Source organism: Arvicanthis niloticus, chromosome 17 (genome assembly GCF_011762505.2).
Source record: "Arvicanthis niloticus isolate mArvNil1 chromosome 17, mArvNil1.pat.X, whole genome shotgun sequence".
Classification (NCBI taxonomy): Eukaryota; Metazoa; Chordata; class Mammalia; order Rodentia; family Muridae; genus Arvicanthis; species Arvicanthis niloticus.
Window position 1 is genome coordinate 59,259,552 of NC_047674.1, and position 26,718 is coordinate 59,286,269.

The window sequence follows — 26,718 nt, forward strand, 5'->3', positions numbered from 1 at the left end:
ACCGACCAGGGCCATTTATTGAAGATGCTGCTTTCCTTTTTCCATTGTGTGTTTTGGCCTCAGTAGGAGACAGTGAGCCTAATCCTCCAGAGACTTGAGGCCCCCAGGGAAGGGGGAAAGCTGGCGGGAGCAGAGCACCCTCCAGAGGCAGCGGGGAGGAGGAATGGGAGAAAGAACTGTAAGAGGGGGGATTGGGAGACAGGCAGAGACTGGAATGTAAATAAAAAAGAGTTTAGGCTGAGGAAACCATGTGAAAGCAAGTCACTAAGCAGTGTTCCTCCGTGGGCTCTGCTTCAGTTCCTGCCCCCAGCTTCCTATATTGAGTTCCCGTTCTCACTTCCCCCAGATGATGAACTATAAGCTGTAAGATGAAACAAACACTTTCATCCTCAAGTTACTTTTGGTCATGGTGGTTATTGCAGCAATAGACAACAAACTAGCAAAGTCCTCGAAATACAGGACATAAGGACATAAAATACACGACATAAGCCACACAAGAGAGAAAAGATATCCTTTGGGTAACAGTTTCGGAGAGTCCAGCCCATAGTTGCCAGGTTCCATTGTCCTGGGACTGAGTATCACAAGGCAGAAAATGAGCCTCTTTGTTTCATGTTATGCAGGAGGAAGAGCAGAATACTCACTTCACAGCTATCCAGAAGGATAATGAACCTAAAACAGGAGGAAGCCAGGGCAAGACACAATGCAAAAGATCTAGGAAGAGTGAAGGAAAATAGGTACTTCCTGGAAAAAATTAAGTATAAACTAGAATTTAATGTAGCTCTCTCCTATTTCATATTGAAGTTGAAGAACTTGGGGTGACAGTGGGCTCCTTGGGGAATCCTGTTTGCATTAATACACAATCCTGTCTTGGAAGAAAGAGCCTATTACATTTTCTGTGCTTTTTGGCAAGACTCACTGTGAGGCATTGGCCAAGGACTTCTGAAAGTATTTTTGTCTGCATGACTCACAGAAGAAAAGTCAAGCAAACACCATACATAATATGTCATTACATAAGGGCTGCAGCTACAGATGAAGAGTAAATTGGCACCTGCTTCCCTTCCATGGCCGTGACTATGTAAAAGGTCGCGTCTCTTAAATGTACTTCTTCCTGTATACGTGAAAACATTCTAAAGAAGGTGGTGAAAAGCTCACACATTAAACACTGCACACTTTATCGTGTAAGAGCTTTTAAATCATTCTGTCAGAATCCAAAGAAGAAATAATCTCCAGGGGATGACTTATTGGGGAGATTGCTCTCACTGTTCTGAGAACAGGAAGCTGATGTCTCCACCTTGGAGTTCCAGTCGCAGATAGGTACGGGTTCACAGACCAGCTTTCAGGAAGCAAATGTGGATGTAAACAAAGATGGTCAATCTGAAGTTTGTTCAGCCTTGGTGCTGTGATGACCTGCAGCGTGTGGAGGTGATCTAGTGTTACTTCACACTGGTCTAAGCCCCCCTGGAAGCTAATGGAGAACAATTCTGGGATCTGGAGGAGCTATGATTTGAAGGCTGGCCCTGGCAGATCAATGACAGTGTAGTTGACCTGCCAGTGCCCACCACTCCCTACTTTCATCTTTCTAGCACTGTGTAAAGTATCTCCTGGGGCCAAAGCTGGAATTACGAATAGAAGAGAAGGCTGAGAAAAGCAGTACCAGTTATACTGAGTCAACAAAGTGTCATCACACCATAGAGCTCAGAAGATTTGTCAACGTTGATTCTCTTGCTCACAACCACACTGGATCCATCCTGTTAAACTTTCCTTTTCAGTTTATTTCCCTCTTATTTCTCCTTTTCTTTCATGACTACTTTCTTCCTAGACAGACTTCCTGATTTGGCTACTCCTTTCTTCAGTGTACGCTGGGGGGAAAACATCTGATCTATTCCTCAACTCCAGAGGCTAATCAGTGTCCTCTTCCTAATGGCTTAAACCCCAGCCCTAGAAACTTGCTTTAGTACTGAAAACTAGAGTCCTGTGAGATGTTACAGTTTGTCTTGAACTTCTGTCCTACTGCTCAAGTCTTATTTGATTACGCCCATCCTTCTTATATCCAGATGTAACTCAACCTGGCTATTCCAAGCTCAACCGGCAAGATGAGATACCATGGGCATCTCAGCTGAGCTATCTTATATTGCAATAGTCACTGATCTACTTGATCTGGCTGTTCTAATACCCTCTTCTCATTTCTTACCATTGTTCCATGTCTAGTGTATTAAGCATGTAGAATTCCTGGCTCTTACATCTCCTGCTTTTCAAAGCTCCTGACACATCTGCTTCTGCAATGCCATGGCTTTCAACAGAATCAACACTGGTGACTGAGTGCCCCTGATCACAGTAGATTGCTTCAGCTCCTATCCAGTTATGGAATCTATGACTTGGAAACATGTTTGACACGTCTCCTTTTCATCCATCACCACGGTCTTCTAATTGTAAGTACCACATTTGAATTTTTCCCATTTCCTCATGCCAATGATTTAATTGACAAAGAACATACATGAAGCCCATACTACACGGCCACTGTTGGTCAGCTGCACTCTGCTGCATATTGCTTGTAATCTGTGATTCTAGCTGACAGAATGTTGCTGATGATCCAGTGGAGAATGTGATGAACAAAAACTTGCTTTCAGAAATCTCAACGTTAGCTGGATATGACGGTGCATGCTTGTAATCCTGACACTCGGGAAGACTGTGAGTTTAAGGCCAGCTTGGCCTACCTAGTAACACTGCTTCAAGAAGTAAACAGAGAAATCCTCATGTTGAACACGGCTCCCATATGGATTTTACTGATCAGAATAACTCACACGGCCATGCCTGGGGTCAACAAGGCAGGTTGCAAGTCTTCTGTCTTGGATAGGGAATTCAGTTAAGAATATTAATCAAGGTAGGGAGACATAGCCCAAGGCTATAGACTGTAGTCTGAGGAGAACTCCCCATAGAGGCTTCTACTCAGAGTGGGATATCAACTTTTACAACAGAATTTCAGGACAAATACGAAGTAAAGCTGGGAATTAATGAGAAGCATATAGTGCATGCTTTATATTCAAGCATGGGAGAAAGTGAGAGAGTGATTGAGAGTGAGACTCTGCCAGTGTCTTAGATACACAACTATACAACTTTATGCAGTTGTGGCTTTTGAGATTATATTGCTGAAAACATAACTTATTACGAGGTTCTAACATTAAACAAAGTCTTAAAGCTTAAGTTTAAAATACAAGATAGTTTGCTCACTTTGCTTACTTTAAAGAAATCCCCCTTTGTAGTAAAGTTACAAAATAGATCATGGAGGTGCATTGTTCAGGTTTAGGGATGAGAGAGGGTGCTGGTAAGGTTAAATTCAATGGTCACGCACATTTAAATCTTCAGCATTGGCCGTTTGCTGATTTAACAGTCTTGTTTGAAACCTCTTTCAGAAAAGAGAGCATTGTTTCTGTACAGGCCATCTTCACAGGGAAGTTCTTCCTCCTGCCTTTTCCCAGCCATATCAAAAAAGAAGAAGAAGAAGAAGAAGAAGAAGAAGAAGAAGAAGAAGAAGAAGAAGAAGAAGAAGAAGAAGAAGAAGAAGAAGAAGAAGAAGAAGAAAAAGAATTGAGTTTTAGCCAGAGAGAAATGCAAATTGCATCCACCTAGGGAGAGTGAAGACTTTTTTTTTCTTCCAAAGCCCCCTTAACTTCCCTCTTGCTATCCTTCCTCAGATGGTCTACATGAAACATCTTTACTATCACCCTACTCAGAATTTCTAATCTAAGCTATTGCAATAGTCCCCGAATCAGGCAGGGTTTTATCACAGAAGCAAAATCACTAAAAGTGATATTGAAGTGATGTATTATGGGACGCTAGAAGTTGAGCAGATGCTAAGGCTGGTGGAGTAGTCTGTGCAGGTGATGAGCAGACAGATGTATGTGTCATTATGTTTAGTCTTGGGCTTGGAGTTCCTAGACAGATCACTCATGGTAGTGGCTGGAAACTGACCTAGCTTGCTTTCTATTGCTACAATAAACACCCCCCCCCAACAAAACAAAACAAACAAAAAGCATGGAAGGGAAAAGATTTCTTTGGCTTACAAGTTGGAGTCTATGATCAAAGGAATCTGCAGTAGGAGCTCAAGCTAGAGGATCTGAAACGGAGACCATGATAAGAATACTGTTTCCGCCCTTGATATTTATGGTTTGTTCAGCTTGCTTTTGTTATATAACCCGAGGCCAACTGCTTAGGAGAGGCACTGCTCATGGTGACCTGGATCCTCCTTCATCAATTGTTAATCAAGAAAATTCTCCTACAAACTTGTCTATAGTCCAACACGATGGAGACAATTCCACAGCTAAGGTTCCCTTTACTCAGGTGACTCCAGTGTGTATTAAGCTGACAAAAATTAACCAGCCCAGAATCAGAAGCTAGGTGTTCAGGACAGCAAAGGTTAAAGGTAAACCAGGGATAAAGCAGACCCATGAGGGCAAAATAGGGGCTTCTCTTTCCCTCTCCACACCCTCGAAGCCTAGGTGACCTGTAGGAGAAGCCAGCCATTTTCCTACTGAAACACATGCACATTCAGTCAGGATCCAGAAGAAAACAAAACAACAACAACAACAACAAAGGAGGGAGACCAGAAGGAGAAGAGGCATATGTGAGCCACTTCACTGTGACTGACCCTGGGAATTCAAAGCATAACTGATGCTCCCTTTTTATCAAGTAAAATGTATCTGTGTCTACCCAGACTGAATGATTGGTGCACAGCTTACCGTCTCACTGCCCAGCTGGTCTACATGTATGCAGCCTTGCATTATTCCTGCCTCTTCTCCACCTGAAACTTGAGTGATATTTTTAAAGTTTAGCAGATCCTATTACTCATCTGTTTAAAGATTCCCTATACTCATGCCCCACCTGGCCTGCACAGTCCTGTGGGGTTTGGTCTTTGCTTCCCTCTGCTAGGGTCTACTTAACATGTGATGGCTTTTCCATCTGAGATATTCTTGAGTTTTGGCTTTTTCTGGTTAGCCCTGACTCATCCTTTAGCTTTGACCTCAATTTTAAATTTTCTTAAGCAATGTCTTGTTGCTCTGATTAGGTCAACTCCTTTTTTTTTCTTTTTTCTTTTTTCTTTTTTTTTCTTGAACTGCCAGGGCAATGAATATTCCACATTCATGGCACTTAACAAAGCCGTGATTGATGTATAATGATTATACATAGTTATGGGATGCGATATGACTTATTTTTGAATAAATTTTTTCTCAATTAATTATTTTATTTATTTATATCCCAAATGTTGTCGCCATCCCTGCCCCCCACCCCCACAGGAATGAAGTCTCTACAGGATTAGGCACACATCGTCTCCCACGGAGGCCAGACAAGGCAGCCCTCTGCTACATATGTGCTAGGGACCTTGGACCAGCACATGTATGCTTTTTGGTTGGTGGCTTAGTTTCTGGGAGGTTCAGGGGTCCAGCTTGTTATCCCCTTCATTTCCTTCAATCCTTCCCCTAACTCTGTTATAGGGGTCCCCATCTTCAGTCCAGTGATTGGTTGTAAGCATCTGCTATCTGCATCTGTCTCAGTCAGCTGCTGGTAGAGCCTCTCTGAGGACAGCCATGCTAGGCTCCTTCCTGTCTGTAAGCACAACATAGCATCAGTAATAGTGTCAGGGATTGGTGCCTGCCCATGAGAGAGATCCCATTTTTCAGACATGTATGTATTCTATATTAATCAAATTGGGGTAATTAGCCATGTCCAGTGCTCTAAAGGTTTATCATTTCTTTATTCTAAGTACATTAAAAGTGTTCTAGCTATTTTGAAATATGGTACAGATTTTCTTCAAAAAAATATTTCCTCTTCTATGCCACAGGTGCCAGATCTAACTGTAACAGGATACCTGTGGACCAGCCTTTCTCCAGTCTTTTATCTGAGACTCTTCAGATTTTGTTCATCATCATTGTGGCCTTAACTGTCCTAAGATCAAAATTTCTAGATAGCTGAGAAGAATGAGGTTCCACAGTACACATCTACACCACTGCCTCATTCTGCAATGTCCTCTGGGATATGCCTGTCGTCACAAATGTCATCAGATGTATTTTCACAACATTTCCTTCCTTCCTCCACTGCTGGATAATTAGGCCGATTCTACCTTGTGCTTAACACTGGAATGCAGGTGCCAGATAGTCTACACTTTTACGTGTTTGTGATTATTTAACTAATATCTCTCTTTTCATATTAATGTATGCAAGACCAGAGATTCATACACAGACACACACACAGACACACACACACACACATATATATTACAAAATAGTGAATATTTTAGACTCTTGCAGCTACCCAACCATAAATTAATCATTCATAACAAAATATGAAAGAATGACTTTGGATGTGTTTTTGATATAATGTAATCACTTAAAAAATAGCTGGGGGTGGGTGGGTGGAGAGATAGTTCATAGGTTAAGTACACTGATTACTCTACCAGAGGTCCTAGTTCAATTCCCAGCAACCACATGGTGGCTCACAATCATCTGTAATAAAGTCCAAAGCCCTTTACTGGTGTGCCTGAAGACAGGCACAGTGTACTCATATAGATTAAAAATAAATAATAAATACTTTTAATAAATAATTAAAAGTAGCTAGGGGCTTATATTAGGTATCCACCTTAATATTTGACACCTGAAAATCTAAGACATTAGACATTTTTTAAATTTTATTTTCCATCATAGCCCCAGTTCATGGGACACTGCTTTATTTATAGTAGGCATTAAAAAAAAGCATTGCTGAATGAATGAATTCTATTTATTGCCATACAAACAAATATCTGTCTTCTTGTCTTTCTAAAATTTATTCAAGCCATCAAACCTTGTACCTATCTCCAATCCAAACACTGTATTTCACTTCCCACTTCTTGTTTACCATTCCCCCAAAGCCATCTATGATTACCTGTCATTCCCTGCCAGACACTGTGATGCATGATTACAACCCCAGCACTTGAAAAAACTAAGAGAAGAGAAGAGAGTTCAAGGCTAACCTGAACTAGGTAAAGAGACTGTTCCAAAAATATAACAATGAACAACCAACATCAACAAATACACAGAAACAAACAAACAACCTTGCTTTGTATCCCAGTAACTAGCTAGAGTTTACTTGTAATAAGACTTTAACTTTATAGATTAATAAAGCAATGTCCTCTAGGTCCTATGTGTTCCTGTGAGGTAAAGGGGGAAAGTAGTGAGAACCAAACACAACAGTAAGTTAACAACTTGCCTTTCTGTGTATGAGCCAGCAAGCATTGCTAACTCTGCAGCCTGCATAGGGCCGAGGTGGTAGTGAGCCCACTTGCACAGGTAAAGATAGATGTTATCAAGAAAATGAGACCTTAGGTAATTTATTCTAAAAATCCATGTGTTTCCTATATTTTGAAAATACCATAAGCTTAATTTGATCCCCTGCATTACCAAAGACTTCATTAAGAAACTTTTCAATCATAACACAAGTTAAACAATGACTACTAACAACTTATTGCTTCTACCCACAGATAAATGCATCTCTGAACTCTCATCAGAGAAGCTTCTTCTTGCAGTAGGCAGCAGTTGATACAGAGATTCACAACTGGTCAACATGCAGAGAGTGAAAGACTGGAGTCCTCAGGCTGTATGGGATGTCCCACTCCACACAAGGCTCCGGGGCCTTTCAGAAGAAGAGGTAAGAGGATTAGAAGACTTAGAGATGGGGTTGACTACAAGCAAACAGTGTTATCTGGGCAAATGCACATATAAACTCACAGTAGCTGCAACAACATGCATAAAGCTCACACAAACTCAAGACAGACAAACTCCCAGCATGGAGGGGAAGCCTGGTGGGCATGGAGTCCACTCTTACCTGAGGAAGTATTGACCTGGGGGACAAAGGGTGTACATATCAATTTCCTTTGAGGACCTAATTCCTGCTAGGTCAAGCACTTCCCAAAGCAGGCCCACATCCAAGAGCATTCGAGCCACAGACATACCCACAGGAGGATACGAAGTTGGGGGAGCGTGGAGCTAGGAGGATAGCTGGGAGGAGACGGGGAAGATGGCTGAATAGAATCAAAATACACTTGTGAAATTCTCAAAAAAATTATAAAAATACTTTTAAAAACCACATTTAAACATTTTTAGAAAGGACTACACAAAAAACTGAGTTTAGAGAACCTACCATTTCAACCCAGCAATTGCTAATGCTTTGCTATGTTTGTTTCTCCTTCTCTCTGTATTTTTTTCTTCTTGGAAGTAACTCACAGACACCGAGCATTCTAGGGAAATGACTTGTGTACATTTCCTAAGAGTAAGGATAGTCTCCTGTGTAACCAAAGCACCACCATACTATCATCTAATAGCCAGGCCACATTCAAATAGCCTACTTACCTCTTAAAATGTCTTTTATAGATGTTTAACAAGATCCAGTCCACTCAGTTATCAAGCGAGTTTGACTCAAAAGAAAATAGAAGTTCTTAAGTACCAAGCAACTGAAACATTAAGAGTAGGCACTAGCAGGTACAAAAACAACAAAGTCTTGAAAGGTTAAAGAGAAAAGAGATATTCTGTGACCAGCCGCCCCCATGCAACTGGGGGAAATGACTTTATGAGGGGGTGAAGAACCAGAGGTTTCAGTGTATTTTTCTCTTGATATTGGTTTTACCATCTATCTTAGGGGTTCCATTACTATGAAGAGCACCATGCCCAAGGCAATTCTTATCAAGGACAATATTTATTGGGGCTGGCTTAGAGGTTCAGAGGCTCAGTCCATTATCATCAAGGTGGAAGCACTGGCAGCTTCCAGGCAGGCATGGCACTGGAGAAGGAGCTGAGAGTTCTACATCTTGTTCTGAAGGGACCCAGGAGAAGACTGTCTTCTAGACTGAAGGCAGATAGGAGGAGGTCTCAAAACCTACCCCCACAGTGACACACTTCCTCCAACAAGGTCACACCTATCTACTTCAATAAGGCCACACTTCCTAAGAGTACCACTCCCTGGGCCAAGCTTATTCAAAGTGACAGTGTCAAGACTGAGTACTGAAGGGGTAATTTCATTAGCATATCTATTAGTATTAGTTTCAATATTCTTTGGCCCCTTTCTCTGAAGCATCTTAGATGATCAGATCTTACTGTGGCTGACAGAGCTGACCTTATTCAAATTTTGCTCACAAGAGACAGCTGGTATAACATCTAGCAAAGGACTTCTTTCCCTCTCAGAGTAAACTAAGTGATTCCAAAGGTCACTGGCCACCTGTTGGGAGCCGCAGTGATTCGCCATTCCAAGATGGTGCGGGCATCCTGTCCTCCCACTAGTAAACAATTGACTGTACAGTTGCAAAAGGCAGAAAGCGTGCCAAAGTCACTGCCCATCCTGGGCGTAATATGGGGTGATGAGTGAACAGCCAATCAGAAATGAACACGTCACTCTAGGGTATATATAGCAGTGCCTTTCCCGGGCTTGGGGCCTTTTCCGCTTCTGCTGTTACAAGAAGTAAAGCCTCGTCTGTAATGATACCCGATTACTGCCTCCGTGTCCTTTTTCGCGGGCGAAGGGGACACAAAAGAGGTGCGCACAACAGCCACCCAAGAACATGACCCCTTCCTCTGCTTTCTTGAATGCCTATCAGAGATTTTATTTACCACAGCCTCTGTGGGGCCAGAGCCTGTTGTGTGCGTTGTTGATAAGGATAACCGTGTGCCTTTTCTGATATGAAAATCTATGTTATTTATACCAGTTACAATTGGATTACCAGCCATATAAACCCTGCATGTAATTCAGTATTTTCCTCTTTTATTCATAGTTGGGGACTCAAAGGTCAACAGAGCTTAAATTGCTTTTCTGGGCTCTAAGTGCAAGACAGTGGTAAATGGCAACCAGAGCAGCTGGCTGGCCCTACCACTGCGTGCCTTACTCATGTGATGTCTCTGGTGCAGTTGCCTGATAGACTCACCTGTTGGAGTCACATAGTATCAAATATCCAGGGAACCTGTGGCTCCATTTTCAATACCTTTTTAAACTGTTCCCATAATCCCACAACACCCTGGCTAGCTGTTACACTTTCATTCTATTGCTTTGTCAAACTATTCTACCCAAAGCCACTTCAAGAGGACAAGGTTAATTTGCCTTATAATTGAAGGAGGTAGTCCATCACTGAGGGAGGTCTGGGCAAAAACTCAAAGCAGAAACCTGTAGGTGGGAATCATGAAGCAATGCTTACTTTCTGGCTTGCTCACTAACTTTCTTATACTTGCCCAAGAATAGCACTGCCCACAATGAGCTGGGTCCTCCCACTCAAACATCGATAGAGACACTCTCTCACAGATGGGGCTAGGAAAGTGCTACAGGTCAAGATCTATATTAACTATATTAACTAGTCAACCATCAGTAGACAGAAAATCTGCTTGAATATTCTGCTCAGTGTGTGGGTTTATAAAAGAGAAAAGCAACAAATATTATCATTCCCCTTTTCCATATTTTTATTGGTTATTTTATTTATTTATATTTTAAATATAAATTTATATTTATTTTAAATGTTATCCCTGTTCCCATTTTCCCCTCCACAAACCCCCTATCCCCTCCCCTAACCCCATGCCTCAATGAGGGTCCTCCTCCACCCACCCACCCACTCCTGCCTCAGCACCCTAGCATTCCCCTACGCCGAGTCATCAAGCCTCCACAGGACCACTCTTACAATTATCATTCCTTTCAGGAGATCATCATCATCCTCATCATTGTGGTCCTCATCATCTCCATCCTCACCTTCTTCATTTGTAGTAGAGTATAATTTAGGAAACAGTGTAGCAGACTCTTAGGGCCAACAACCTGAGTACCCTTTTACTAATTTTCCCTTTGCCTCAGGCTCTGTGGAATGGTACACCCACTGACCTAGTCTTTATTTAAAATTCATGTATTTTGTTCACCATAGATAATTTTGCATCACTTCTGAGTTTAAATAATGCTTTAAAGCATTTCAAGACTGATTACTGAGCTTTTTCGTACCAGGACAACTGCCTCATTTCTTCATCCTGGACTCAGTTCTCCTGTTCTTATGATTTAGCTCTATAAAGCCTTCATTCAGGTCACTAAATGAGCTAAATACTTTCTTTCTTATTAAAAAACATTTTCTTTTTTAAATTACATTTATTTACTTACTTTGAGGAGGTCAAGGGACAGTTTGAAAAAACTTAGTTCTGTCCTTCCACCATGTGAGTGTTGAGAGTCAAACACAGGATGTCATGCTTGGCGTTAAGTGCCCTTACCTTCTGAGCCATTTTGCTGACCCATAGAAATTTTCTGTGAATACATATATCTTAGAATCATCTGTGTACCTATTTACTTATTGATACTACCTCCTTCAGTTATAAAACCCAGTTTTGGTTCACCTTTCCATGATCAAAATTCACATCTATTAAAGCCTACTGTATATAAAATTTTATTTAAAAAATAAAAAATAATATCATGTGGCAGGAACCTTCTAAATACATGTTAGAAGGATTTACACCAAAATGATTCCAGTATTTTATATTTTTAAAATGAAGATGCTCAGATAACCTTTAGACTACACTGGAAATTTACTTGATACATGTATGAAGCAGAATGAATACTCATGCATTTCACTAAACTTCTGTCTTCTTGGCTGGTAGTTTTGAAAGAGAATTGCCCCTTAGGCTCCCGGGTTTGAATACTTGGTCCCCAGATGGTAGAACTGAGAAGGATTAAGAGGTGTGACTTTGTTGGAAAAAATGTGATTCTGGGAGAGGGCTTTGAGCTTTCAAAAGACTCACACCATTCCCAGGGTGTTCTCTCTGCTCATTGTGCCTCAGTGTGTGAGCTCTCAGCTGTTTCTGCTGCTATGCCTTTGTTCCACCACCAGGCACTCTGACCCTTCAAACGGTATGCCCAGTCAAGGCCCTTCTTTTATAAACTGCCTTGGTCATGGTGTTTTGTTACAGCACTAGAAAAGAAAGGAATACACACAGAAGAAAGAGGCATATAAAAGAAATGTACATGGGTAGGAAAAGGAACAGAGAAAAGAGATACAAACCAAGAACTTAATGTTTGTCTATGGTAATCTACAGAAAAGGTTCTATATTCGGAGACTCGGAGTTGACTGTACAATTTATCTTTAAGCAATTGGAGATAGCATTGCCATAGGATGGGCTACGGTAATTTATTTCTAAAATGTTAGGCTGTGTTAGTATTTTCAGATTAAACTTTGTTTACTTCTTGACATAACTGATTACTGCTTTCATTAGGATTTATTTGAAAGTTGATTCTGTACTGAAGAACTTGAAAGGAAAAAGGAAAGTGCACATTTCTCTGTCACGGCAGCTCTGTCTACAGCAGCACAAGGGAGCCTATTATTTTGCTATTTTATGAATCTATGTCTATTGCTGTATTTGTTGTAGAAGAACGACAGTCACACATTAGCCTTTTGGATAAAGATGATTTGGGCACAAAATGGAAAGCATCCTACAATCATTAGTAGCGGTGTAAGATGTGGAACACAGGAATTTCAAGGTGCTCTCGAATGTCTTCTGAAGATGTTTTACTTCTGCTATATACTCAGGTCTTCGTCATGTTTCCATTGTGTGTTTGCATGCATCAGTTAGCTATTGCTGTGTAATAAAACCTACTCAATTTTATTTCTCATGTCCAGCTTCCAATCTTGAGAAATAAATGTATTTGGGCAGGGAAAGGAATTATTGAATTCATAGAGAAGTTCGACTTGCCTGGATCAGGCTCTGCTGGTCCTTAACAGGCTCATTCAAGGGTATGAGGTCAGCTGATGGGCCAGCTGAGGTCTGAACATGCAGGTTTTGCCAAGATGGGAGCTTATTTTTGCTTTACGCACTATGTCATTCATTATGTAGCAGGAAATAAACCTGGGTTTGTTACCGTATTAATGGTATAGTTCAAAGGCAAAGAGAATGGGCATACATGACATATAATTTCATTTTCTCTTTGAGTATGAGAAAGGGACATAATAGAAAAGTCTCTCACTCTTGAGACCAGGTCTCGCTGAACAGCTCTAGCTGGGCTGGAACATGATCTGCCTGACCCCTCCTCTGCTTTTGCTAGGATTAACCCTGTACCTGGCCACGGGAGAGTCACTCCCTGGATCATCAGCTTACAGAATGTGGCAAAAGTGTTCAAATAGTGAGAGGACATTCATGTCATCACAGACTCTGTCTTTGCCAATTGGAAAGGCTCTTCTACTTTTAAAGAAGTAAGCTGCCTCAGAGTAGGATGTGGCATCCGGGGAATGGCAAAGTCTCGGTGGAGTTGACAGTGACCTCTGGTTGACAGCCAGAAAACAAAGACTTCAGTCCTAGAACCACATGGAAGTGGAATTTTGCCAACAGTCACTTGACCTTGAGCTCTTAAAAAGAATATTGGCTTGTTCATTCTCACACTGTAGTTTTGTGAAAGTTGGACAGAATCAAGTAAGCTGTATACAGAATCCTGACCACGGAAACAGTAAGAATAGGGCTATGCTGGAAGCCACTGACTATGTAGTGATGTGGTCTGCAGCAGTAGAAAACTAATACATAAGTGGAGGTGGGTATTTTTTTAAAAAGGCTTTAAACTCATTATAAACAGAATATAAGAAAACGTTATATAAACACCAGAGACAGGGGTTTTAGTTAGGCATCAAGTTGAAAGATAAACTTTAACTCTTAGATTCCTGGTGGCCAATGTTAAGAGGAAAACACAAACATCTGTTATTATTTCTGCATTTGTTTTTGCACATGTAACACAGGATTTCTAATGGCAGATGTAAATAACACAGGTATCATAATATTAAGTACTGGTGCTGGGGTAGCTCCAGAAGGATGCTAATGTATAAGCCTTTGGGCTTATTGGTGAGTAAGACCTCAAGAGGAAAGACTAATTCTATCACTGTTGGGTTGGAGAGCTGAAGAGAGTTGTTTATAATGTCCTGATATAAAAGCACTAGCATGGTGGGTGAGATTGCTCCCAGAGAGCTTGGCAGGTCTCAGAGCTGAGGAAGTTAGAACACTGAATGGTCTAGAGTCCTGCACATATTATGGAACATTTGATATGGAAGTGAACAGTAATTAAGTGCCAATGGTGTGTGTGTATGTGTACTCATGAATATATATTTGCATGCATGTGGATGGGGGCCAGAGGAGCCATTTGTTTCTTCTTCCATAGTGATGGGATTACAAGCCCATACCACCCAGTCAGCTTTTTACACAGGTCAGACTTAAATCGTGTGCGTGTTCAATATACTTTGTTTATGGGCTACACGATCTTCCCAGCTCTAGATGACAGATTGTACTTTTGTTGTTTTCAGATAAGGTCTCACTTTGTAACTTATGCTGGTCTCAAATGCATGATATAACCCAGGCTGGCTTTTAACTTGCAATCATCCTTCCTCTTTAAACAAAGTCTGTATGCCGCCCCTTCTCTCCAAGACCTGGATGAGTGAGAGGGAAGTACAATGGCCCATGTTGTTTGTAACCTACAAAGGTAGAAGAGATTTCATCTCCCTTCTCCACTACTGTATCACATCCTGCCATACTGTCTTACTTGTTTGTTGCTGAGTTACATTGCTGAGAAGAGGTTTCTTAGATTGTCTGCTGCCTGAAAGTGGTCCAGAGCAGCAGTTTTTGTGAGTCTTCAGCCATATTGGGGATGACTTGTTTAAGTCATCCCAGCTCTGGAAATAACCCCTCGCCCATAATTCTGTTAGTAACCCCAATTAAAATTCATTGGTTCACTAAGTTGTTCTGTCATGGGTTCTTTTTCTGAAGTGAATCTCTCTCTCTCTCTCTCTCTCTCTCTCTCTCTCTCTCTCTCTCTCTCTCACACACACACACACACACACACACACACACACACATGTGTAGAAGTCTACCATGTAACAAGGGCCCTCCAAGCTGCAAACAGAAGCAAATGAAGCCAGAGATTGGTTCTCAATAGAGTTGAGTGGCAGGTGATAGGGTGTGACACTGTCAGAGTCTAGGATGAGAGAGGCCATATTTTTTACCTGATAGCAGATGTGCAGAGCTGAAGCCATGGACACTATGTGAGAAGACACAATAACACCTGAGTGTGTAAGCTCAGGGAACTTCTCCAGCCTGACCTTAGACTCTCATCTTTTCACCTTATCACTTTCCAGCTGACTCTAGCTGTTGAACTTCAGGTTTTGGTGCCAGGCCTAGTTTGCATTGAGAATCTTGTCCAGAAGCTAGGACACTCCCTTGAAGGGTCTCAGCCTATGATAGAATTAGTAACTGGGGCATGTTGGGGGCATGGATTACCTTCAACTGTAATCACCAACTAGATGGCTTGGAGCTTGAACTAAAAGAGAAAGTAGATGTGCATTAGAAAATACTTCTGTAGAGATCAAACACTGAGATACACACCCTCAAGACAAGAGTGTAGATAGAGATGAGGAGTAGACTTTCATTTTCAAGACAGTGGCCAAGAACTAGAAATAAGAGCCAAAGTCTGGAGAAATGGCTCTGTGATTAAGAGCACTGACTGCTCTTCCATTGTATCTGGGTTCCATTCCCATCACTCACAAGGCAGCTCACAACTGTCTACAACTCCAGTTCCAGAGATCTGGAATAGAGTAGACAATGTATGCACAAGGTACACAAACATCTATGCAAGCAAAATACCCAAACACATAATTTTTTTTAAAAAAAAATAAAGAAAACATTGAAACAAACAAATAAATAAGAGCTATCTCCAAAATTCACCAAGTGCTTGCTATGCATCAGTGACTGTGCTGAGCCCCACCAAATTCATCCACTGGTCATAGAACATTATCTTAATCTGACCCTGCTGCAACAAGCAAATATTTGAAATTGGGTGATTTATAAAAACAAATTAGCTTCTCTTAGTTCTGGAAGATGAGTTCAAGGTCAAAGTGCTAGTGGCTTCCAATTCTGGGGAGGGCCCGGCTATTGAGACTTCTGGTGCAGAGAAACACTGTCTGCAGGGGTTGGAGGGAATAGCGACAGAATAGAAGAACACCCCTCCCAGCTCTTTTGCAGGCTCCTTCTTCATGAGGGCTGTGCCTCAGACAGAATCCTGTCCTAAAGTCTCTACCTGTATTATATTAATTGATATTATATTAATATAATATTAATACAATATTGTCAGGGATTAAGTTTCAACATGTTAAGTATGAAGGAGACAGAAGGCAGTTAAACTTGAGCAAATTCTATGAGGTGGTCATTTAAGCTTTTATGGATGAGGAACTGAGATTTAGAGAATTGTCTTAGCATTGCTCTGGAAATAGCACAGGTAAACCCAACCATTATCCTCCCACCCAAAGCTAGCCTTCTCACCCATTATACAGCCAAGAACACTGTTGTTTTTGGATGTGGGCGTCTAACCATCATGAACCAGCAGCTTTGATGCAGCTCTCGTCTTTGAGAGGCTTCAGAACATCCTTCTATTTTTATTCCTAGACAAGTGGCTTGAAATGAAGCCACAGGGAAAGTCCAGCATTGTGGATCTGGTTCTGGAAATGTCTATCTCTGCTGAACATTCTGGGGTGAATAGGAGGAGAATTCAAGTTTAGCTCATATTTTGTAATAAAAATTTAGAGTAGTTCATGAAGCTTAAAGGTGGGTATGTAGCTGGATTTCATGCATCCTAGAGGTTTTCCATAGCTACTGGGAACTTCTAAGACAAAGTCTGTAAATCTCTCTCTCTCTCTCTCTCTCTCTCTCTCTCTCTCTCTCTCTCTCTTCTCCCTTCCCTCCCTCCCTCTCCCTTTCCCTCTCCCTCTCCCTTTTTTTCTCCTTCTTTTTCTCCTCTATGATTATAGTTTTCCACCTGTATCTCTATTTTCCAAATTCTCTGATTGTTTGATGGGAGCCATGACATTGAGCCTTGACAGTCCTGGAACTTTGCATTAACCTCAGTGTGTGGTACCCAGGAAAGCACTATTAACCTTACCTGGGAAATTTACCCACATTTTAAAAATACAGGTTCTTCTGGGGATACTGGCTAATGCCTTAATCTCAACAGAGATAGAAGCAAGCATATTTCTATGAGTTCAAGGTCAACCCAGTCATTAATTCCAGACCATCCACAGTTATATAGTGAGAACATGTCTTGATTATTTTTTCAGGTTCCACACCTGATCTATTGAGTCAGAAACTGCCGTGTCTTTTATTAAGCCCCCTAATGTATTCCGTGTTTCAGAACACTGGTTTCTGGTTTATATGTTTATCCACCTAGAAAGACACTGGACAATTTGTAATTCCAGGTGTTATAGAGGACACTATGACTCTGGCACCCATGTCAGGTGGTTCCTGACATGCATCATACATCCTGTTGTATGTAATCTTACTCATCTCCCTGAAAAAATAAAAAGGGACAACTAAGCAATGAAAGAAGATACAGAGGAACTTTGGGAAAGATATGGGGTATGTAGGAAATACTGCTGGGTACAACAATAAGAACAATAAGGGCAAGATTTCATACTATGCTTCTTCTCCTGGGTAAGGCACTGGCACTTCCTGAATGGGCACCTAGGTTGATTTGATAGCCTGGCTATTGGCAACAGTGCAGCCATAAACATGAATGTATGTGATAGCTTGAGATATATATCCTGAAGTGTACCACTGACCTGAATTCTTCTGAGGAGCCAGAAAATAAAAAGGAAGACTGACAAATCTCGGGAGCTTGTGTGCTGATGGCAGCCAGTGGATGAGCTTGTTTCTCTCTTAGAGACGTAGAGGCCAACATGACCCTGGTTTATGGCCTAGGGCATTGACAGTCACCCCAACTTGCCATATCATGGGTCCTCTCTGCTCCCATCAGTCATGCTAAGTTGGTTGTCTGCTTAGGTCTTGTGTGATGGATTATGTGGAGGAGTTGTTAGTGAGAGCTCCCTGGCTCAGGTTGGTCTGTGAAAACTCTACCAGGTGTGTTACAAGGCATTTCTATAATTCTAAGATTTTATTTGTCTGTGTGTTGTCATTTGCAATGATAGTGTAAAAACAATGACAGGGACAATTTCTGGCTCCTCAGAAGAAATCAGGGGAGTGGTACACTTCGGGGTACATATCTCAAGCAATCAAATACATCCATGTTTATTTCTGCACTATCCCCAATAGCCAAGCTATCAAATCAACCTAGGGGCCCATCCGTGAGTGAATGAAGAGATAAAATGGATTCTGTGTACACAGTGGAGTTCTATTCAGTCATAACAAAGAATGAAATCATGCTGTTTATAGGAAAATCAATGAAACAAGGGAACATTTTGTTAAGTGAAGTAAGCTAGTGGCAGAGAGGCAGGGGTGACATGTGAAATGGGAGAGAAAAGAGATAGGGGAGGAGCCACATGAAAGTGTGATAGAAGGGCTGAATACAACAAAGGTGCATCATGGGAAGGTTTAGAGATGTCACATGAAACTTTCTTTGCCAAGTTAATATACATATAAGAAAGGGCAGTGGAGCTGAGAGTGGTGTCTCTGTAATTATGTTCTCTGTGGCCAGACACACACAGAGAAACAAAAGCTTGCTTCACTTATGAATGTCTTTCATAAACAATAAAAATTATTATTATTTTTTAAAAGATTAGTTTTATTTATTTATTTAATGTATGAGTTTTTGCCTGCACGTGTGTGCACCATGTATGTGCAGTGCCTGAGGAGGCCAGAAGACAGCCTAGAACTGTTATAGAAATATAGAGTTATAGAATGTTATGAACTGTTATGTGAGTGCTGGGACTTGAACCTAGATTCCTAGCAAGAGCAGTAACTGTTCTTAATATCTAACCCATCTCTTCAGCTCCTTTTTAATTTAATTTAATTTAATTTAATTTAATTTAATTTAATTTTATTGAGACATGATCTTGCTGTTTATGGCTGGCCTGGAATTCCCTCTCTAATCGAGGCTGGCCTTGAACTCACAGACATCCAACTGCTTGTACCTCCCTAGCACTCAGATGAGACACCCAGTCTTATTTTATTGTCAATTATCTGTTTATATGTGTCTATGCATGTGAGTACAGGTGCCTATGGAGGTCAAACAGGGGAATGGACCTGCTGGAGCTGAAGTTACAGGCAGCTGTGAGGATCCCAACATGGGTGCTGGGAATTGAACTCACTCAGGTCTTCTGAAGAGCAAGTGCTTGCTCTTGACTATCAGACCCCAGCAATAGAAATCGTTAATTAAATCTCAACCTTTGATTACAGGTAATGCTTGGTGAGAAATCAGCTCACATCATGTATTCCTGCTGCTTGGTCAAGTGTGAGGACTGCTGTTATAAAATGCACTGTGTAACTGAGTTGGGAGCTTTATTAGCCACTTTTTTGTAGAAAACCATTATTCGAAAGAAAAACTGACAAACAGGCTTCAGGGGTTGGCAGACATTTTCAGCCACTTTAAGGAAAACAACTGACAGTAGCTCTTGCCAATGATAACAGTTGAGCTTTCAAGTGAACATGGTATGTTGGGAAGATTTTGTATCTACCACCATGAGCCTGGCACTTTCCCTATGTGAGAAACTTGTACAAGTGATATTGATGGTGAAGTTACTCAAAGTATTAACACTAGGAAATTCTGAGGAACTCTGTGAACTACTATTTTCAAAATGACCTTTTCATGAGGTTACAAAATTGTTCATGGGGTAAAAGATCCAGTCACAGTGCACGAGAAAACAATGGGTGCTTAATGTCAGTATGTGTAAGTTTATTGATACGTTTCCAGGTTCTATATTGTGACTAACTTTTAAGAAATTACCAATTATCAAGCTTAAGTACACCATCAAGAAGCAAATCTATAATTGTCTAAAAGAACTATTAAGATACTCTTTCCCCAGTTTATCTGTGTAAACCTACATTTTCTTCATAGACTGGAACCCAAACAACATGGTAACACATGCTAAGTGCAGAAGCAGCTATGATAACCCAACCGTCTTCTGTTAAAACAGATGTTAAAGAGATTTCTCCAAATAAAAAACAATACCTATTCTTTCTTTTCAATGGCTTTTTTTTTGGGGGGGGGGAGGAGTTTAGGAAAACAGTTATATTTTCCTCAAAAAAGTTACCTTAACATGTAATGGTCTTATTATTGTTGTTTTTAATGAATTAAACTTCTTTGAATCTCACATTTAATTTCTAATGTGTTAAATGTGATATATATTATTTATGTTAAGATTATTTGAAGTCCTTAATAAATTCCAGGATTATCATGAAGCCAGAGCCAAATGTTGAGAGAGGCAGTGTGAGAAGGCTCAGCTGTGACAACTATGAGATGTATACAGAATAGGAGATGCAGAGAGTGGTTTAAACAATCCAGTGATTCTCTCTTCTCAAGGTAGCATTCCAGTGATGACTCTAAGGTAGGGATTCTATTCTATGAATCATCCAAGGTCTTACATTCTTCCATGTTACCCTGATATCCCATGGGGTACAGATTCTTAATCTAGGGCCTGTGATTTCAGGGTGTATATGAACTTGGGTAGGACACTTCTAACAGAAATACAAAATTTCCTTCAGTTATAATTGGGTTCATTTGTCAACAATAGTGAGCCACGAGCATTTTCACAGCACATTACACCGACTGTAGGTACCTCAAAAGACTTTTTTTTTTTTAACCATCACTGTCTTGAAACCATGTTGTTAGAAGTCTTTGCTAGATTCTCTTAGGTGATTTATCTATCAAAAGTACATACAGTAAATACTATTCATTTTTAGACTACTTGCTCTTTTTTTTTTTTTATCAACTTGACATAGCTAATTTTGTGTGGGAAGAGGAACCTCAATTGAGAAAATATGTCCATCAGAACTGTCTGCTGTAGGCATGTTTGTGGGCCATTTTCTTGATTAATGATTAATGTAGAAGGGCCTAGGCACTGAAGATGATGCCAATCCTGGTCAGATAGTCCTGGGAGGACTTAAATGGTATAAAATTTACTTTGACTTCAAATTTTAGGTTTTCATTGGTATAAGCTTCTTATTAATATAAAAGTGAAATTAATATTGTTACTCTCGTAGGCATTGTGCCTATATAACACATTTAGGAATACAAGGCTTAGACCCAGTCCTTCTTTAACTTTTCTAACTGATTTGAGGTGGTTAGCCTGTATATAACAAATTCATGGCTCTGAGTTTATTGTTAGGGTGTTTTCTATATTTTATTTAGAAATAACTGAGAGGAATTAACAGACAACAGTCCAGATTGCCTTACATGGATAGTTGGTTTTCAAAACGTCAAAAGTTCACAGAATTGATATTACAAACATTTCTGTATTAATGTTCATTTGGATTAGAGACCTGTCTGCTCATGATAGCTTCCTGTCTTGGATTCTAAGAAGAAATTGAGCATCTTTGGAGTTTCTCTAGTTGTGGTAAGACAGCCACTAGGCAAGAATTGCCTCTTTTCATCTACAGACAAATCACTGTCCAGAAAAGGACACACTTGAGGAATAGTCGACTGATTATATCTGCCATGACAGAGTAATCAGCCCTTAATAATTCTGCATCACTAGGTCTGTCAGATGATCCTGGGCCAGAAGGCTGAAGATCAGATGCTCCAACGTTTTGTAGTAGAGGGACTGTCCAGGTGTTCAGTGGTCTCTATAATTTGGCTAAGTTTTAGAGGATATACTTTGTGCTTCCCATAATTTCAGTTAACTCAGCCATTCTGGATTTCTGATGGAGTTGAAGACTTATAGTATCATAGCCAATCCTGGCTATTTACTTTGAGAGAAAAGATTTGAGAGGATGGTTTTCAGCTGACATTCATTCTAAAGCCAAGAAAAAAAGCCAGGTTCAGAACTAAGTCTTTTAGTTAGGAGGGATGACAGAGGTACTGGTTAGTCGACAAAATGATGGACTGGGTATTAGGTCTGTCTTGTACCTTACTGACCCAAGTTGGTATAGTTATGCTCTAACTGCATTTTAAGAGAAAAGTTTTATTTTAACAGGAAGGGTGATATGTAGGAGGAGCTAAGGTGGGAGGAGTAAGGAGAGGAAGAGGGGAGTAAGGAGAAAAAGAGGAGAAGGAGAGGAGGAGCTAGGTGACAAGAGAGAGAGGGGTGAGGAACATGGAAGCAGATGTTCTCATGTCTCCGACAGTAAAAGGTAGTTGGTATATCTAGGTTGGGTATTGGGTTACACTTCTGATTGTATGGGCATCTTGTTATTGAGCATTACCAAACCATTACCATTATAAAGCCTTTGAGTAACATTAAAAAATAGTATAAAAGCAAAAAGGTATATCTAGGTTGGGTATTGGGTTACACTTCTGATTGTATGGGCATCTTGTTATTGAGCATTACCAAACCATTACCATTATAAAGCCTTTGAGTAACATTAAAAAATAGTATAAAAGCAAAAAGGAGAAGGGGGGATGGGATAGGGGTTTTCTAGGGAGGGGAAATGGGGAAAAGGGATGGCATCTGAAATGTAAATAAAATATCCAATAAAAATTTTCACATCTCCAAAAAAGAAGAAGAAAAGAAAAGAAAGTAATTGTAAATACTGAAAGCAAAGGAGGAGCTATTGAGTACTGGGGTGGGGCACAGTCCAGATTCTCTTCTCAAGCTTTGATGGGGCTGTGACTCCCCCCCCCCCCCCAACATGGAACTATTCTGACTTTTGATCTCTCTTTCCCGAGTCACCCAGGAACTGTCCTTCCTTCTCTCCAGCATCTAGCACCTCTGATAGTACACTTCACTCTCTCCCAACAGGCAATGAACCTGAAGTAGGCACTATAAATTCAGAAATTAATAAACTGCTAGGTCAAAGTTAAAAGGCTGGTAGAACATCCTCAAAACATCCTTCCTCAAATAAATATTTATTATGAAGAAATGTCATTATGAAGGAAAAATAGTGCCTTTCAAGTGGAGAAACCTGGCAGACAATACTTAATCACATAATCAAGGTGAACATTACCATAATCAGACACATCTACATATGTCTCCTGACATGGTGCACAGGGCTGGCACATCTTCTGTGAAGTGTTTCTCCTCCAAGGTATAGCTTTGAGTAACCATGGGGAAGTCTGTAACAACCCAAATGGAAGACCTGCCCAGAGTGGAGGTACCTGAGACACGGATCTTGCAACAGAAAAGCTTACAAAATCTAAATATGGTCTCCAGCTTCACTAAAGCAAAGCTAGTTTCCTAGTTCTGATGTAATTATATGGATGTTACAATTTAAGGGAACTACCTGGGTGTGGTGATAGATCCTGCAAACCCAGCATTCTGGAGGCAGGGGCAAGAGAAGAGTCAGTCCAAGCCAGCCTGACCTACACATGTAATTCCAGGCTACCCAGGGCTATAACAAAAGGTGTCGTCTCAAAAAATCTTAATTTTGTCCCACAGAGAAGAGATGTTGGGATAGAGGGGAAGGGGGAAAGGGAGAGGGGGATTCGAAGAGGTAGGGAGGGGAAAGGGAAGAGAGGGTGAGGGAGGACAGGGAGAAGAGGAAGGAAACAGACAGAGGAGAGGGAGGATACGGAGACGTTGGAGACTGAGAGAGGAGAGAGACTTTTCAGAAGCTGGACTGAAGCTGATGGTCCAGGCAGGGTGCAGGATGAGAGAAAGTTGTGGCTGGAGAGACACCTCAGCAGTTAAGAGTGTTTGCTGCTTCTGCAGAAGACCAGAGTTCAGTTCTAACAGCCATGTTGGAAGGAGGCTCATAACTGTCTGTAACTTCTGCTCCAGTGGCTGTGATGCCCTCTTCATAAACACCTGTAGTTCGTTCTCTCTCTCTCTCTCTCTCTCTCTCTCTCTCTCTCTCTCTCTCTCTCTCCCTCTCTCTCTGAAAGCAAAATAAATTTTTAATTTTTTTTAAAGATTAAATTTCTGAGGCCTAGCAAATGTTAACTAAATACCCATTATCTTACATTGAAAAGAGAAACCTGGAGTCTTTTTAACCATTTAAGTAAGCTTAAGGGAAATGTATGTAAGTGTTTGTACAGTGCCTCAAATGTACCGCATATGCTCCAAGTCAAGTTACCATTAGTGATGGTAAGGTCACCATGGTGCTACCGGCTTTAACTAAACTTACAACACTGTTGGGGAATGTAATTTAATTGAGACACACTCTAATTTGGATTAAGGCTTTTTTCTAATTTAATTCCCCATGCCTTATATTTTCACATAGTTGTTAGTCTATAAATTATTAATTTAGGCGCTTTGTTTGATTATATTTTTTCTGGCACTGCTCATCAGTGCTAACATGTTTAAACATTGGTCTTAGTGGTTGCTGAAAGCAATGTGATGTAGGAAGAAAATACTCCAATGACCCAAATCTAATAAAAACAGTGCTTTGTTTTTTTTTTTTTTGGTTTTTTTTTTTTTTTTTTTTTTTTTTTTTTTTTTTTAAAGTAATGTTTCATGATACAAAGCTAGGCTCTGGGACTGACTACTTTCACGTGCTGCTTTTAGAACTGTCGTCGAGGACTCTCTCTTTAAACAGAAGAGCTGAAGCTGAGGATGCCCTAGAGGTTATCAGTTTTTCATGTATCACTGTGCTCCTTGCTTTGCCAACTTGCTTTTTTTTTGCTTTTGCCAGCTGCAGATTTGGGCCAGTCTCAGATTACTGCTGGTCTGCGATGGTAGCTGGAAGGACATGTGTATAAACACGAGCAGCGATTTGATGGGGCTGTTTGTTGAATGAATTAGAAAGAGGTCCTATATTTAATATTTTTCGCTTTTTCATGCTTTCCTAGGAAGCTATTGTCATTGTGTTTGACAAGCATGTTAGTCTGTGATAGATTAGAGAGAGAAAGCACAGTATCTTATCTCTACCCTAAAGAAAAACTGGTCTGTAGCATCGGGCTTGTCTGGCAATAGACTCTTTCAGGTAATGTGTAATTGAAAGTTAAAAGGCTAGGGAACCTCACCAAGCACTGAGCATGTTTTAAAACAACTAAAATTAAACCTGCTAGCTGAGCCCTGGTGTACAGGTGTATATTCTTTGCAAGGTTCTCTTTTTCTTCTTATCTCTTTATTGTTGTTGTTGGTGGTGCTTTTTTGTCTTTTGTTGTTGTTACTGTGCCTGTTAAGCCAGGAGTCCCCAGGGACCAGGATCCAACAGATTATTAGCTCTTTCCGGTTGGTTCCAGGCTGTGCTTGTCTGGCAGAGCAGGCTGGAGCACCAGTTGAGCCCTGCTACCTTTCTCTTTGACTTGACTTTATTCTGATCATCTCTTTCATGTATTCCAGAAAGCTCTCTCGGCTCTGAGTGCTTAATATGGTTAGTATACACATTCATTTTCTTGGCAAAGGTTTTGCCCTTAACTTCCTTGTTTACAACGACAAAAGCAGGCTGGGTGCCACCTTAGGCTCTTACAGCATTTTCATGGAAACATTTACAGGGGTTCCTTTTGAATACTACTCATTCCCACAATGATCACAATATCATCACCTTTATTGCAGATTCACATACATGTGGTCAAAACAATAACAACAACACAGCTTCATGTTACCTAAAAGGTCTAGAGAACATGTATTTAGTGGGCATCATCTTCCTGTTTATTCTTTGTCAATTTATAGAATTACTGTAAGGTAATTAAACCTAGAGGTCCCTAGAAGAAGCTCCTCTTTGTAAAAATTCTTGACACTTGTGGACCTTCTCAAAGGTTGACATGTGGGATGTAGTATTTATTTAGGGAGTTGCAGACTTCTAGTGTGTGGTGTGCTGAGATTATAGGACTACCCACAATTCTCTACTACTCTACTGACTGTCCGATGCTTTCCATAAGACCTATAATTTAATCTACCTTCCACAATATTGCTGAATAACAATCTTATCGAAATGAAATAGTTATTATTGTGTTCCTCTAATGCTTAAAATCCTCTAGGGACTCTCAACCACTCATGTGTGACAAAGTTCAAATTCTTGGGTTCCTGTTCTGAATTTTGGTTTGATCCTGGCTTATTTCTTCGGCCTATGTATAGCTTCCTGCCTGTTCCTTTCCTTGTCTCTTAGGTCTCTGAAGAGCCTGCTTGGTTGTCATTTGCCCTACAAAACCTTCTGAGTCCCCTCCCATCTCTCTGGGCCACACTGAGTTCTTCCTTCCTCATGGTGCCTGCTGACTTTGGGAACGGTATTGAACTTCTCCAGTAAGGTGTGAAAATGAACTTCAGCCAAACTCAGATCGTTTGCTCTTCAGATGACAACTTGCAAGTATGACGTTGGGTAGGTCCTTTGGGAACTGCTCACAGTGAAGACACAGTGAATACTACACTCTGGTGAAGCTCTGGGAGATGCTGGAAAAGCAACAGGAAATGCCAAATTGTGAACTCCATGGGGGCAGTGCTGCTAGGGGCCTCTTTCTGTAGCAGTTTCCTAACATGCTTCAAAGAAAGGTTCCACTGGGGTAGGTGATTCAGTTAAGCTAAACCATCAGCTGGTTGATAAATGCATTTAGACTGACCAGAGAATGACCAGGGGGTGAGGACTAATGTTTACTTTGCTGTCGGCATTTGACTTATGCCTGCATGCTCTCCTTTCAGATAATCAGATTAAAAGCCCAATGTAAAGTTTTGTTGGCTTGATTAAATGCAATGTCATGGTTCTAAAAAGATAAAGGCCCATTCAAACCCATTACTTATTCTACAGCAGTAAATGAGGCATTTGGTTGCATGATGTCTGATACATGGAAAGAATCTCCCTCATTTGCATTTAACAACCCATTACTTGCTCAAAATTCTATCAATGGTTGTGTTTATTGCAATAACTTGGTATATTGTTGATGCCAGAATATAATTCATTA

At 40.7% G+C, this 26,718-nt stretch overlaps 1 long non-coding RNA gene across 1 annotated transcript; it reads left to right on the forward strand.

Moving 5' to 3' along the window:
- The first annotated feature begins 2,219 nt into the window (after positions 1 to 2,219).
- LOC143434796 (uncharacterized) lies at positions 2,220 to 26,718 on the forward strand. Its single transcript, XR_013104555.1, has 3 exons — positions 2,220 to 2,429; positions 7,508 to 7,674; positions 25,932 to 26,718. It is a non-coding gene; the product is annotated as an uncharacterized LOC143434796 (long non-coding RNA).